Source organism: Biomphalaria glabrata, chromosome 7, assembly GCF_947242115.1.
Source record: "Biomphalaria glabrata chromosome 7, xgBioGlab47.1, whole genome shotgun sequence".
NCBI classification, from domain to species: Eukaryota; Metazoa; Mollusca; class Gastropoda; family Planorbidae; genus Biomphalaria; species Biomphalaria glabrata.
The window spans coordinates 15894138-15910175 of NC_074717.1; positions in this window are offsets into that span (position 1 = coordinate 15894138).

Here is a 16038-nt window from a genome sequence, read left to right on the forward strand (position 1 = left end):
TCTATCACTGAGTACCGGCACCTATTTTTTATTAACGCCAAAAGCGTTTTCTTGAATTTTTCACGGCTGAAAAGCATTCTCCTGACATCTATAGCTCATTATTTATTAGTGGGGTTCGGGGCGAAGCCCTGACTACAAAAGCGTTGTCTTGCATTCTTCACTGCAGTAACGCATTCTCCTGACATCTACAACCTAATAATCATTAGTGAGGTTCGGGGCGAAGCCTCGACGCTAAAAGCGTTTTCTGGCATTCTTCACTGCAGTAACGCATTCTCCTGACCTACAGCTCATTATTCATTCTATTATAAAGGATCTTTTGAATAATGTTGAAAAATATATTAATATGAATTTATAGTCCCTTAATACATTGCAAATACAACCGATTTGTTCTTTGAAAAGATAAGATACCCCACATATTTAGATTAAGGCTTTGAGGATCGCCGCCGAAAAAAAAAATTCGATTAATAATATTCAATAAAATTCAAGCATAAATTGTGAGTTAGAATCCTAAATTTATTTAACTAGAAAAATATGAGATAGAGTAAAGGTTGGAAAAAAGTCGACTAGGAAAAGATTATCTGGCTTTTGAACTCATCTCAACCGTGACTGTTATATTGAAAAATTTCGTTTGAATTATAACTTTTCCAAAGCAAAGTCTTTCTTAAAATAGTTATGATAAATTCATGTGAAATTACACTAACTCTGTCTGGAAAGGGGAATGGCGGTAAAATGAAAACGATTAATCCTCGCTCCTTTTTATTATTTCTGCTTATGATTGCATTTCGCATTAAAGAATAGGAGTTGGGCGACTCGATATAAGAATTTACTTTATAGCATATATAAATTATATTAGTGACAGATTTTTTTTTTGTAATTTCTTACTATAATACAAAAAGTAAAAAGTATTGGTTTGTCCGATGGGGGGAAGGTATCGCATGTATCGCACTTCCACCTGTTTATATTAAATAGATATTCGACTAATTTTGTTCACATACTTTGATTTCTCCATAAAAGTAGGACCGCCCCCCCCCACTCAAAGGGTTAAGATGGTAAGGGCAGTAGAGGTATTCGCTCCTCCCCTTCCAATCGGCCAACAGGTGAACGACATAATATAAAGACCGGTTAAAATACCACTAACAAGTTTTAATCATATAGATATTTAATTGATTCTGTTAGCAAAGCTATGATTTCTGCAAATAAATAGGACCGCTTCCCCCCACTCGAAAGTTTATGGTGGGTGGGGGGGGCGGATTAATGGCATCGCCCCGTCCCGACCCTACCAAATCGGCCAAAATACTAGAAGGGGGGGGGGCGAAATAATCTAAAAATAGGTTGAAATATAAATAATTAGTATATATTATTAACATAAGAAATAAATTCGTATACAAATTTTGTGAATTCTATACTAAAATTCGTCCGCCCCCCCCCCCCTTTGGGAGAGGGGGGGGGGTCGGCCGAGTGGGGAGGGGGCGATCGCCCCTACCGCCCCCCCCCCCTGGATCCGCCAGTGGGTGTTAGCTAATAGTGTTGCACAAGAAACAAACCTGGGTTTTCTAAACTCTAATACTTGGTATGTAATAGTAAAACAGCACCTACCTAAATAAATCGTAACTAGCAATCAAAAACCTATATTTATTGTAGTAGGCCTATATATAGGTCTGTGGTTGTATTTTATATAGCCTTCGTAACTTCTTCTAGATCTATAGAGAAAAGACTTTTGTAATTTCTTTTACTGAAAATTGGGCTATTCGCGTCTGACACATATATAACTTCTATGTTCAGCAACAAACCCTATTGTATTTGACATTTATGGAGTGTGTCTATTATTTCAAGTGATTCCTAGTTCCAGAATAAAAGCTTTGTATTTATTGTTACAGAATCTCAGTTTTGAATTTATACGGCATCACAATGTTGTTTGAGTGTAGAGTAATTGTTTTAAAGAAGAAAACTATTTTAAAAAATTAGAACATCAGAATTGTATTGTCTCAACAACACAATCTCATCATTAAATCAACAAAGGCATCGTTGTCATCAAACACCAAACGTTTCGTCTCATATTTTAAGCGTAATTGTATCAATTAGTTTGGATCAGTCATGTAATTATAGTAATAATAAATAAGAAATATTTTTACAATTTTTTGTTTGTCTAGCAATTTCATAATTTTAGCTTTCTCAATGCGCTATGATGAAAAAGGATGGGGGAGAAAGAGGCATCTGTGTGAATGTTACCATGATCGCTTTTGTAATTCATAGAAAAGTTGTACTACTTGAATTCAAACGCACAGCTCAACCCTCCTCATTGGGACTAATTCAACTTATACCACCACATCTGCCAAGTATAATTTCTTTCACTTGTTCGATACCAAACAAAATAATTAATTACCAATAGTTAATTAACTGATTATTTTAAAATTGCATGTACAAAAAATAATTGTACAAAATTTCAAATTGATCCGAGGTTGGGTGTAGGAGAAATAACGTATACAAACTTTTTACTAGACAGACAGTTGATATAAGCTTTATAAAAATATAAATTGACAACTGATTAGGTGTAAACGTAATCTTTTCAAAGAACAAAAAAAATTATAATATCCTAGTATCAGGGCCGGAGTTAAGTATGTGAAGGCACCGGGGCAGAATTCTTGTGGAGGCCCCTTGTACTTTTACGAAAGGTCTTATAAAACATTTTTGAATAAAGAAATAGATAACTTGTAAATTAAATCTAATTTTTCTACTTTAAGTTTTTATTTTAGCCTGATTGCGGCTGGAGTCACCGACTGATTCCTGTTTACCTATTTCTATTTTTCTGTTAATGGATCCGAATTCCTTATTATTGGACATGAATTTAATTCCCTAATCCAGTTTCTGTCATTATTACAACTTCCACAGCTCCTGCTCCAGAATCTCTGTTAGTCCCACCATCTCTAGAATTGAGAGCTAAACCTGCGACTAGATCGCGACAGGAACCCGTCCTTAACTCCATGGCTGGGGGATGGAACACCAGCGAATACAGAATATTAAGTTCTACGTCGGAAGTTAATTCTCTGTTCCGCAGGCTGCCTCTTCATCGTTTATTTTGCCCCGCCACCGCTGCGCCCCTCCCACTTCGTGGACGTACAACAGTTGTAATCTCAACTGGAGTTTTCAGCTGGAGCTGGTACCTCCCATTGCTAATGCTCACGCTAAGGGACTAGAGCAGTCTACATCACCTTGTCAGAGGGATAAGCATTGGCGAGGACAACAACAAACACAGGAATATTAGAATTAAGTGTTCATATTTGTTCCATCAGCAGTCAATAGGATGACATGATTATTTCACTTATCTTTATTAGTTGATACAGTACTTTTGTATTTTAATTTAAAAAAAAAAGACAATTATCTTCTAAAGTGTTAATGGTTAAAGAGGAAAGGCGCACAAACTCAAAGAGTTCATGCATTGGAAGTGTTGCTTGATCGTTGGTTTGTAGCTCAAAACAACCATTACAACTAAACCGATAAAGGCGTATACTATTTTAAATATAGAATTTTTGTATATAAAACTGAACAAACTTCTTGATTAAATAAAATTTAATGTAACTTTTATTAACATTATACACAAATTCCACTTGAAAGTATATGTATGTAGAGACCAGTGAAATGACAATTAAAACAAGATAGAAATCAATACAAACACACGTCCTTTCGGTCTCACTTCTCTAGCTGATCTCCTTCAACGTTCACACCAGTTTTAATTATTCCTTGAATGACGACAGACCACCTCATGGTTTTATCAGAAACTCTTCAGCCAATACAACCAAAATATCCGCCCTACTTTCCCCATGGCTCCATCAAAAGCACACACATACAACCCATAACATGAAGGCGACACAATTTCTAAATAAATATTTACTAAGGTTTCACAAAGAAAAGAAGTAACAAGATTACAAAGAGAGTTTGTGTTACACAAACTCAGAGGAGGCCCCCGTCGAAGTCGGATCCCTGTCGGATCTGCATATTCCCAAATAATATTCAAGAGGTGATTTAATTTTGATGGTCAAAAGTAATAATGTTTCAAAGATTCATTTGCCGTAAATTTAAATTTAAATTTAAATTTAATAAAAAAAAAGATTAGTTTTAGTATATTAAAACATTGCAATATTGATCAAAACGTTTGGAAATGAAAATCTACACTTTTTTGTTACACTTTAAGTTTAGAAATTGAAATTCTACGTCTTAATCTAGTCTATTTTAGTCTAAACTAGATCTAGAAATTCTAGATCTAGACTCTAAAATAATTTTAATTAGAATATAAATCCAGATCTAGATGTACTGTAATAAAAATCTAGATCTAGTTTAAAAAATCTAGATTAGATCTAAATCACAATATCATTCCTTTTTTAAACGCGAGTCAAATAACGAGGCTTAATAAACATTACTATACCGAGTTCTTTTTTCATTTCATTTGAAGAATTAATTCCATATAACGTCAGAGGAAAAAAAACACTACGTCACACGGCCTAGCTAGACTAAAAATCGCCTTCATCATTACGAGCCATTTATCGAGTGTTCATAGACTCTGGTGCACCGAGTGCGTTCTTTTAGCATTTCATTTAAAGAATTCATTCCATATGACGTCAAAGGAAAAAAACAACACTACGTCACACGGCTTAGTTAGACTAAAATATGTTTTCATTAATACGTGCAATTTTTCGAGGGTTAATAGACATTGGTGCACCGAGTGCGTTCTTTTAACATAGCATTAAAAGAGTCCATTCATATGACGTCAAAGAAAAAAAATTCCATTACCTCACAATAGGCTAGTACCGGTAGGCCTACCATAAAAAAATGTCTTTATTTACACGAGATATTTAACGAGGGTTTATAGACATTGGTGCACTGAGTTCTAATAGAATTTATTTAAAGAGGATCAAAGCCGCATTGTTTTTGCATTTTGTCTGTCAGTCGGTCTGTCCGTCATCTTGATATTAAAAAAAAAAAACTAAAAGTTATTAAAAATTGATTAACCTTTATTTTACGTTTCAAAACATCGCAATAATTTTTAGGTATGAACACAATTGAAAAGTTTATACAATAGATTGTTCCGGATGTTTGTATAAATAGTAAAAGAAAAAGAGAATTTCAGATAAATGTAATACCGTTAATTAAATTTTTTGGATGGTCTCGTATAAAAATTAGATGTACTACAGCCATGTGGAGAGATTTTCATACCTTACTTTGGTGTTTGGATTCTGTTTTCCTTAAAAATCGGAACATAATATTAACGATAATTAGATTTTTTAATGTTTTAGGTAGAAAGTTAAATGTACTGTAAGAGAGTAGTGAGTTAAAATATTTTTCATAAAAATCCGTAAAAACATTATTTCGTAAATGAGAAGATTATTTGTTTATTAATTAGAAGAGGGAGTTCAAACAATTATTTGGCGGTAGTAGATTTTTAAATAAATTCGGAAATTTCTAGCGACGATTTGTAAGAAACAAAATCCGGAACTTTCTTTATCGATTACAAAACTTCTATGTTATGTTTCAGCAAGAAAATTAAATGTCTAAAAAGTAATTTTCAGTAATCAATTCTAGTAAATTACTTTTTTTTAAGCCCTGAACAACCTATTGTCGATATTTTTAAAATTTGTTTAAAGATGAAAATACGGAACAATTTGATATTGATAACCAAATTATAGTGACGCATTGTCAAATAATATAAGTGTAATATTAGTAAATTATGCGATTTCAAACAATCATTAGCATAATTCATGTTTTATAAAACAATATCCGGAACATTTTTATACTTAATGAAATATAAGTCAGTATAGAGATTTTGATTTAGCATTAATATGCTATTTACATAAAAAACGGCACAACATATTATTGATAATGTGTTTTTGCAACGTTTAAGCATGGAAATGGAATGTAATATAAATTAGAAGAGCAAACAAACATTTGTTGGGGTTGATTAGTTTTGCACAAAAAAATCCGGAACAATCAATTTTTAGATACTTAAAACTATTGAGATGTTACGGGAGGAACATTAAAGGGTAAATCAGATTTTCAATAGCTTTTAGAGTTCTAGTTTTTTTAATCTAATCGTGACGGACAGACCAACCAACAGACAAAACGCACAAAAATAATCTTCTTTTATTCGGATGGGGGCACTAAACAAAAAATAAATAAAATCTGATTTTTTTTTAAAGTTTAAGGAATTGGTTTAGCACCTGATCATGTAGCGACGTTACGCTACTGCACGAAAATCGCTGCATAAAAAGTCCATTTAAAAAAATGTGCGTGATATTTACATACAAAGTGCATTATTAGCCTTTATAAACAAACAGAAATGTTTTCTTTTAATTTTAGCAGCTAATTGATCAGAAAAAACACCTTTAACTATTATTTATATTTGTTGTAAACATTTCCTGTACATTTTAAAAATATATTTGACTTAGTGATACTGAAAATACACAAAAATTGTCGATCTCCGTTAGTATATTGTAACATTGCCTCCCTTACATTTACAAAATTGTTTTAGAATTGGTGTATTTTTATGAAAAAATCGCTTGCATAATTAATTTTATAAATTAAACGGTTTGCTTTTAGAAAACCAAAAGTAGCCGTTGCGCCTAAACTTTTCAAGCCGCATTTAATGATGAAATAATATTTTTCATATCTCTTCTAGTTTTCGAGATCTGAGTGTGAAAGACGGACATTTTGCACAAACCAAATAGCGGCTTTTTCCCCTTACGGGGTCGCTAAAAATGAGTAATTTCTCAAGAAAATTAAACAAATACAGCCGCCACTTGGATGTCCATAATGATCTCGCCAGTGCTACTAGGTGCTATACTCAGTCAGCTGCTGCATCGGGCAGATACAACAGATCCCTGATTGACCCTATAGCCACTGCCCTCCAGCCTTGGCTTATGACCCTTGCTAGTAGATCAGCGTGACGAGCCGGTTGACCTAGAGCGGGCCACTTTGTCTAGAGCAGTGTTTTCCAAATGGGGGTACGCGTTGCTCCCCATTAACTATGCTGATATACTCATTTATTATGTTCTGTTAATGAATTAAAATGAGGTGGGGGGAGGGCGAGGGGTACTCGAGCTCAGCATTACAAAAATGAAAAAAATTTGAGAAACAATGGTCTAGAGGAGCTTAGAGCTAAAATACTGTGTTGTAGTAACATATTCTCGGATAGGCACCTACTCAAATACCAGGATCTCTTTATCCTCCCTTACCCGTCGCAGTCCAGACGTAGGGAGATTTTTAAGATAAGGAGATAGAGTGATGGGTAATGAAGGCAGACTGAGAAAGAGGAGACAGATACAATGATAGAAAAGAAGTAGGGCATTTTTTAGCTCCAAAAGTGCTAAGCAAAGAGGAGCGCAGTTTAACGTCATGTCTCGGGACGATATATGTCTATGATCTAGACCTAAACATTAAAATATGTTACATAGGTTAGAGCTATAAAAACAACTTTTTTCTTACAACTACTTTATAAAACAACGCCTTGTTTCAGCTTGTATGAAGTTTTTTCACGACATTTCTGGGAAAGGGATGACAACCTGAGCTACCGCACCAGGTGCCACCGACACTGTCTGGGCGGTTTCCATTCTGTTTTTAGGTGATCAGTTGGATATCTACTCTACTTTTTAGGTGATCAGTTGGAAATCTACTCTACTTTTTAGGTGATCAGTTGGAAATCAACTCTACTTATTCCAGAAGAGTTAGACGAGTCTTATCAAAGACGAAGTGTTGTCCTGTTTGCTTTTATGTGAAAAAAAAGCCAAATGATTTTTACAATTTTATTAATTTACGATCAAAACAAGACTATGGCTTAAATATTCCTGGTCCATTGATGACTTCGATGGGGGTCGCCTCTGACACAAACTCTCTTTGTAGTTTTTGTTTTTTTCTATAATCTTTTTGATTTTTTTTTTATGGATATTTATCTCAAACAGCTGCCCAAATGAATGATAGCTTTTTAAAAAATGAAATATTTTTAACCCACCGCCAGTACCCCCCCCCCTTTATTTTCCCACAAAGAAAATGGATAAATTCACTCAGAGTAGGCCTATATAAATTCTAATGAATGGCTTACAGACCCTAGATCTACAACTATGATATCCAGACTGGACACGCTGATCTCTTAATAGTACACAATAATGTCCTGAAACATGGTGTTGGTTTGTAAAGTAGTTATAAGAAGTAAACCTAACCTATATAACATATAATGTCGTAATATATTGATCTAAGTTATTGATCTATATGTTAAAACTATAAACGCAGTGGCGTCAGCAGGGTTGGTGTCACCCCCTCCCATGGGTTCAAAGAAATTTCTCGTTGGATTATTCTTTTAGTAAACAATAATTCATTGAGATGATTCCCTACAGTCATTTAAGATTAGACAACTGTAAAATAATTGACGGTTTTGTTTTTAAAGTCAGTTTTTCATGATAATGTGTCAATGTTTTCTACATGTATTAAGACGTAAGATTATTAATATTAAAAACAGTCTTACATCAATAAATGTCTGTTCTCTATATTAGATCTTCAAGAGGAAACTATTCTACCTGTTATGTTTGTAACTTAAGTTAAATACATTAAAAAGTACAAAACTTAAAAAAAATGTTTATAAACTGAAACATTTTAAGTGTACAAGAGCTAATAAAATGCTCTTTCAAATAAATTTCCTTTTGTTTGCATTGCAAACTTATCAATAACTTCATCAAAACCTATATTTTTTACTATGTCCATTTCCATTAAATTCTATAGACAAAATTACTAGATATGCATGTCGTGTTTGTCTCTTTGTACATCTCAAATAGTACTTAAGGTTAATTGAATGCAATTTTAAAAGCACCTTTTAAATGACACGCAGGTGGAAAGAAATGGAGGATTAGTGAAAATATTGGTAATATATTGTCCAGTTGTTAGTTTCTTTAAGATTAACTTTTGTTGCCTCTAGATGTCTTCTCGCTCTTAGTATTAAAATACAGAACTTTGGTAAATCCTCATATCCAGCGACTAATTTTGACGTCAACAATATTTAACTTCATTGGTTGTTTCGTTAAACCTTTTTTGTAATTAAATTGGTTCAAATGTATCTGCAACCTCAATGATATCTTCTACTTTAAGTTAAAGCTCAGAATAACTTGACGTCTGTTACTTTCCTTCTCTACGGAGTCTAGCACTTCTGTGTGTGTTTTTTGAGAGGAACTCTCTCAGTAACATTTTGCGCTGTCATGCTTTTGATTGAGAAAAAGATTAAGCACATCTAGCTTGGCCACAACTTTGTTAATTTCTAACTCTTTAGTTTCAATAAACTCTTGTGTATAGTTGCCTTTCAAATGCATCAGCCCAAAATGAAAGTAAAGCAAAGATTGTTACAATAAAAGAATCTGGTTATAGTCAGTGAAATGCATGGATGGTGGCTTTATTTTCAGGGCGTAAAAATTATTTCAATTGTACCAAAATTCTAAAATTAGGACATTTTCTGAAAAAAGAATGTTGACCGCATAAACTGAATGAATAGTCTATACATCCATGGTGATTTATAATTTTGTTTTAACTCTACCAGACACTATAACTTCTTTGTCATATCACTGAGCTCGACACATCATAAAGTCAAGCTCATCCCTTTCCAGGCTTTTTAAGATATCCGAACTGATTGTATCAGTTTGTTCCCTTTGTGACAGATGGGGAAATGTGACGTGTGTTTGGCGCGTTTTATGTCTAGGGGATGATTATTTTTAAAGCTATCACACACCAACCTATCAGCATATGAATCGGGAGCAGACACGCAACGAGACAAGCAATGAAAGATAGATACAAAAGTTAAAAATAAAAGAATATTTATTTACATAAATATACATATAAGAATAAAAAGGGGGAGGATTTGCATCTATCTCTAAATAATACTAGACTTAATCATCACTCTTGCACTTAATAAGAGAGCATGTCACTTTGTCCTCTGACTTAGCTGGTTTTCCTGTTGATGTCGCAGCTGGCTGTGTCCTGGCTTGAGGTTCTGCAGCTGGAGGTGGCGCTCTAGCGGATAGAGGGACGCCGGTGATATAGTTCTTGTGGAGTCTCAATCCCCAAAATCTAATATCTGTAGGGGGCACAGTAGGGCGGGTGGCCGGCTACCGTGGGCACAAGGTTACTGCGGGCAGAGCGGATCTGCCGTGGGCAGCGTAGTTGACAGGATATGTCCAGTGAGTTGCAGAGGGTTGGCGTAGCTATGACGTCTCACACAGATCTGAATCTATAGGGACGTCGCACCTAATAGCTTGACAGGTGGGCTGTCGAATAGGCGGGCAATGCCGATAGCGCCAAGTGGTAGAGTTGAGTAGATCTCGGTAGGCAAGTGCAGTGCTGAATAACACTAAGCACATAAATAGGTAAATAGGCAGGTAAATAGGCAGACACCTGAGGGAGGCTGCGGATAAATAAAGACAAGTTAGGACATGTCTCTCATACATCTTATCGATGCCCTCGACTGAGGTGCATTCGTCAGATTGATAAAATTGCTTTAGAGCACAATAAGGAGATGATGACAAATGGGATTTGGAAAATAGATGGCAGATAGTAGCAATGTAGAAATGTACATAAAAGGGGAAATAATAATATAAAATGTACATAGAAGGGGAAATAATAATCTCAAATAAACAACACAGGTGGATAGAGAAAGAAAAGGGGGGGGGGTTGAATTGGGCGGTGGTCAGCGACCCTGACGGTATGATTACATATGACAGTGGGTCGAGAACAATGGAGCGCGCTTGAATGGAGAGTGTGTCCGTTCAGGCGGCGCAACTCTCGTTAGAGTGAAATGACTACAGGGGAGATAATTCAATACAGGGGAGATAACTCTTTTCTAGACGCAGTATTAGTGCGTTAGTAAAATTATCAAGGCGGCCAACCGAGACGAAGGAAATAAAATAAGATGTACAAATATATACATGGTTGCATCAACGATCAATTGAGCAACGTAGCATTAATAGATTAATGCAATACATAAATAAATACATAGGACATGTCTATGTTCTCTACTTACGCCAGTGAGAAATACACAATGCACTAATTAAATATAAATGAACTAATAAATTACACATGATAATATGCAGTGGAAATAGCACAAAAGTAATTAAGATGGAACTTGTGATTAAGTTCGGCTTACCACCAGGTATTCCTCTAGGAGTAAAATAGTATGAAGTAGTCCAGACTCGATAGCTCAGCTCGAATGAGAAAGAGAGAGTCTGACTCGATTTAATTTACCTTATATACAAAGGCCTGGAAAATGTGGGCGGACACAGGAAATGTCCTAGGCTTAGAATTATCTTACACGTGGGTGAAGTCCGACAAGAGATGGGATTCGCACATTGGGAGGTCAATGGGCCTGTTTGTCCTCGTGGTCTCCTAGATCAAAGAGAGACATAGGAGAAAGGGGGGGGGTGACTTGCATTCCACACAAGGTGGTGTCCACTGCGGCTGTCAGACATCCTGCCGATAAGATCAAAGAGTCTGTGTGTATCTTTGCCCCGGTCAAGGGAAGATAAATGAAAGGACGCGCCTTAACTATCTCCAATGTGGTCAACTAAGTCTAGCCTGGAGCGGAAAAGGTGTGGCGGGTGAAGAATTTGGGGTTAGGATGGGGAAATAATTAAAATAAAATAAATAAATAATGAAAAATAATAATTAATGCTGTGATAAATTTGAGTGACTCTGACAGCGAGTTTTTGACTTGTCACACCCTTAAATCTTATAAATTTTGAATTATGACATCTGATTAGTGTGTGCCACTGGCGGATCCAAGGGGGGGCGTAGGGGCGATCGCCCAGCCCCTCGGCCGAATTTTAGTAAAGAAATCACACAATATATACACATTATTTATATTCAACCTTTTTTTTTAGATTATTTCGCCCCCTCCTCTAGTATGTTGGCCAATTTGGTGGGATGGGAAGGTGGCGATGGCATCAATCACACCCCCCCTCCCCACCACAAACTTTTGAGTAGGGAGCGGCGGTCCTATTTATTTGTAAAAATCACAGCTCAAACAGAAACAATTAAATATCTATATAATTAAATCTTGTTATTGATATTTTAACATATCTTTATATTATGTCGTTCCCCTGTTAGCCGATTTGGGGTGGGGGTGGGGGGCTTTCCCACCTAAATCCTTTGAGGGGGGGCGGTCCTACTTTTATTTTGAAATCATAGTTTGTGATCAAAATTAGTTGAATATCTATTTAATATAATGTGCATATTGATGTTTTAACCCATTTGTATATAATGTCGCACAAAGAATCTGATCTAAAATGTTATCTTTAGTAAATATAAAATGAAAATGGGTTGTACCAGGTGGGAGGGGCGATACATCGAACAAACCAATACTTTTTCTTTTTGTATTTTAGTTAAGAAATTACAAAATTAGGAAAAAATATGTCAGTATTATAATTTATATATGCTATAAATGAAATTCTTATATCGAGCACTAGCGGATCCAGAACTTTGGAGGTGGGGGGGGGGGCGATTTTTTTAAAATACCCTAACTCTAACGCCGCGTATGCATATGCATAAACGTGCGTACAGCATATATTTATATATATCATGGTCGTAGCCAGGGGGGGTTTTGAGGTTCAACCCCCTCGCCCGAAATGAAATCCCCCCCCCCTGCGGGGGGGGGGTGTCGGAGTTTAGTGACTTAATTTTTCCTTTAATTTTGTTTATTTTAGGTGAAATTTTAATAATAAACCATCACTTGCCCTTGCACAGCCAAGGGAGTTTTGAGTTTTAAACCCCCTACCAGGGGTTTTGAGGGTTTTGAGTTTAAAACCCCAAACCAATGGGGTTGTGAGGAGTTTTGAGTTTAAAACCCCAAACCACGGGGTTTTAAGTTTGAAACCCCATACCAGTGGTTTTAAGTTTAAAACCCCCTACCAGGGGGCTTTGAGTTGAAAACCCCTACCAGGGGGTTTTAAGTTTAAAACTCCCTACCAGGGGTTTTAAGTTTAAAACTCCCTACCAGGGGGTTTTGAGTTTTAAACCCCCTTCCAGGGGGTTTTGAGTTTGAAACCCACTACCAAGGGGTTTTGAGTTTAAAACCCCCTACCAGGGGGTTTTGCATTTAAATCCCTTCTTCTATAAAACAAAAAAAAATGCAAACGACAATCCCCAAATTCCAAGAGCACATCTAAGGAAGATTTTGATTTAAAACCCCTCTCCAAAATTTACGACAAACCCCTCTTCAATATAAAAAAGCAAATTACACACTCAAAATTGTATGAGCGTAGCCAAAGGGTTTTGAGTTTAAACCCCTCTTCAGATGGTTTTTAAAAAAAAAAGCAAATTACGCGATCAAAATACTATGAGCATAGCCAAAAGGGTTTTTTAGTTTAAACCCCCGCCAGCGAGGTTTGAACCTAAAAAATAAATCTTCAAAATAAAAAAATAAGCAATCAAAATGCTATGAGCGTAGCCAAGCCTATTGGGTGTTTTGAGTTTAAATTTCCCTTCAGAGGGGTTTGATGTAAGAAATATCTCTTCATTATAAAAAAAAAGCAAATTACACACTAAAATTCTTTGAGCGTGGCCAAGCCAGTGGGGAGTTTTGAGTTTCAACCCCTCTCCTCCAGATGGCTTTTTAAAAGTTTAAAACCCCTCAAGATAGTTTTGAGTTTAAAATCCCCCTACAGAGCGTTTTAAAGTTGAAAGCCTCTCTCTTCAATATTATTTCTAAAACAAACTACAGTTACCAAATTCTATGACCGTAGCTAAATGTGGTTTAGAATAAAAAAAAAAAAAAAAAAAACAACTCCAGATATATTTTGGTTTAAAAACTTCTAAAGCAAAATAGTCACCTAATTCCAAGATTGTAGTCAAGAGAAGTTACACATGTCTACCAGTGGCGGAGCTCCATTAATAAAGCGCAATGAATAGTCATCTGCTGAAATTGAAAAGCACTCAATGCGGCTCTACAAAGATGGCTAAGACGGATTTTAGGAGTCAGTTATAGAGATCGGGTCTAAATCAAGAAAATCCTATGCCAAAGTGGGAGTCGACCCTTTAGTAAGGTTGTGACAGAGCGTCGCATGAGGTTTGCGGGACATGTTCTCCGACAAAATGAATTATGCATAATAAGAGTTGCGATGACATCCTAGCACAACTTGGCGCCACACTTTCATTGAGATCCTCAGAGCAGGTGGGAAGAGGCTTCAGACATTGCCAGTGACAGATTTTTGTGGAAACAGCTTGCCAGCAAATGGGCCGAACGGCGCGGGAGGGTCTAAGTCAGTAAGAATAACACATTAGGTTTTTTAAATAAAACTTTTAAATAGCAAATTGATGCACTGTAGATACCTTGGAATATGCATTTAGTTGGCTTTCAATACCAGAAATAGTCTTGGCGGCGGGGCGAGGAGTCTACAATTTTTTCACTAACTCCAGGAAGAACCTATTCAAGGGTACAATAAACGTCTTCCAAAAGAATGAAGGGTCAGAATGTAATAGCGATTAATTATGTACACACACACACACACATACACCCATACAAATATATATATATATATATTGTAATAACTGACAGGAGGCAACTCAACGAGACAAAGACGTTTATTTACACTGAGACATGACAAACACAAAGGGGCATCTGCCTTGAGCACAGCATCTCCATATTGGCTCTCTATTTCTTGGGCGGAAATCGTTCTCTCTCCCATGTCAACATCCGACTTGTTTAGTCACTGATAGTGCACACATTCTTTCTGCACTATCTTGGATGGCGGTGCGCATAGCAAAGTCATAACATTGCTCCCTCTTAGCACTTTTCGTCCCGAAAAGAAACACTGCAGCTGAGGTTTGACAGTTCAGGTGGAGGTCGATCAGAGGGAGCCACAGGCGGCAGGGAGCGTGTTCCCCACGAAGCCATCCGCATTGTTTTCCTCCTGTGCCGCTTTCTCTTTCTCCAGTTGACCAGGCTGTTGTTGCGACGATGACGTGGCCGTTTGACACACAAAGAGATAGTGTCGATCACTGTTTTCTTCAGCAAACCCGTTGATCGGACACGCTGTCTCAGCAGACCTTTCCGACAGACGCCTCTCAAAGGAGCTGCAGGTTCACATGCAGCCACGTTGCAAACAAAGTCTAATGTACTGCAGTCATCCTCAGATAACAGTCTCACGTCCAGAAGATAGGTCTCTTCAGGTTCAAGTGGAAAATGTCTTCCTCTTGACAGCTCAGATTTAGAGTGGTTTGATTGACATTCATCTATGCCAATGTCGATGATGATGGTAGAAGTACATATGCCATGTTGGTGGTTTTCTTGGCATCTAAATTCTATGTGTATGTATTCTACGTGCGCCGCACGTACAGTTCATGGTAAACTTCATGATGCAGTTGTCAAGCTTCGAATTTCCCTCGTGAGCACCGGCAGATAGGCAGAGGTCTTTAAGGTCCATAGCAACAGGCTTGAACGCAGACCCAACGTTGTCTTGATCTGTCCAGCTCATTAAGGTACTGGTAACAGGTACAACAGGAACAAACGCTTCAGGCACGTAACAGTCTTCACTTTCTTCATTTGTCTCTTTCCCTTCGACTCGGTACATCCCGTTGAGATCATCACAGCAATCATTGTCACGTTTCTCGTCTTGAAAGTCACAACCACAAGACTTGCCCACAACACAGACACAGACGGCGCTCCAATCCCCAGCGTCTCCGTCACCACTGTTTGTGCAGCCACAGTCTTGACCACGCAACTTCTTGACCAACGAGTCTACAGGCAACTGCTCCTTTACCAACGAGTCTACTCCTTCTTTCAGCTGAGACACCATTTTATCTACCTTGTTCCCCATACTGTTCATTTGTTCATACATTGCATCAATACCTTCATTTATCTTGCCAATAAGCTCATAAATCTCCGGTTCAATTTCAAATAGGTAGGTCTCCGGATCTTCGTCTTCATCAATTATGGCTTGCCGGAGACGAGCTGTAAGCACCTCCTTGCTACCACCAAGCTTCAGGCGTCTGTAACGAAGTTCCTGCCTTAGCTCGTTAACTAAG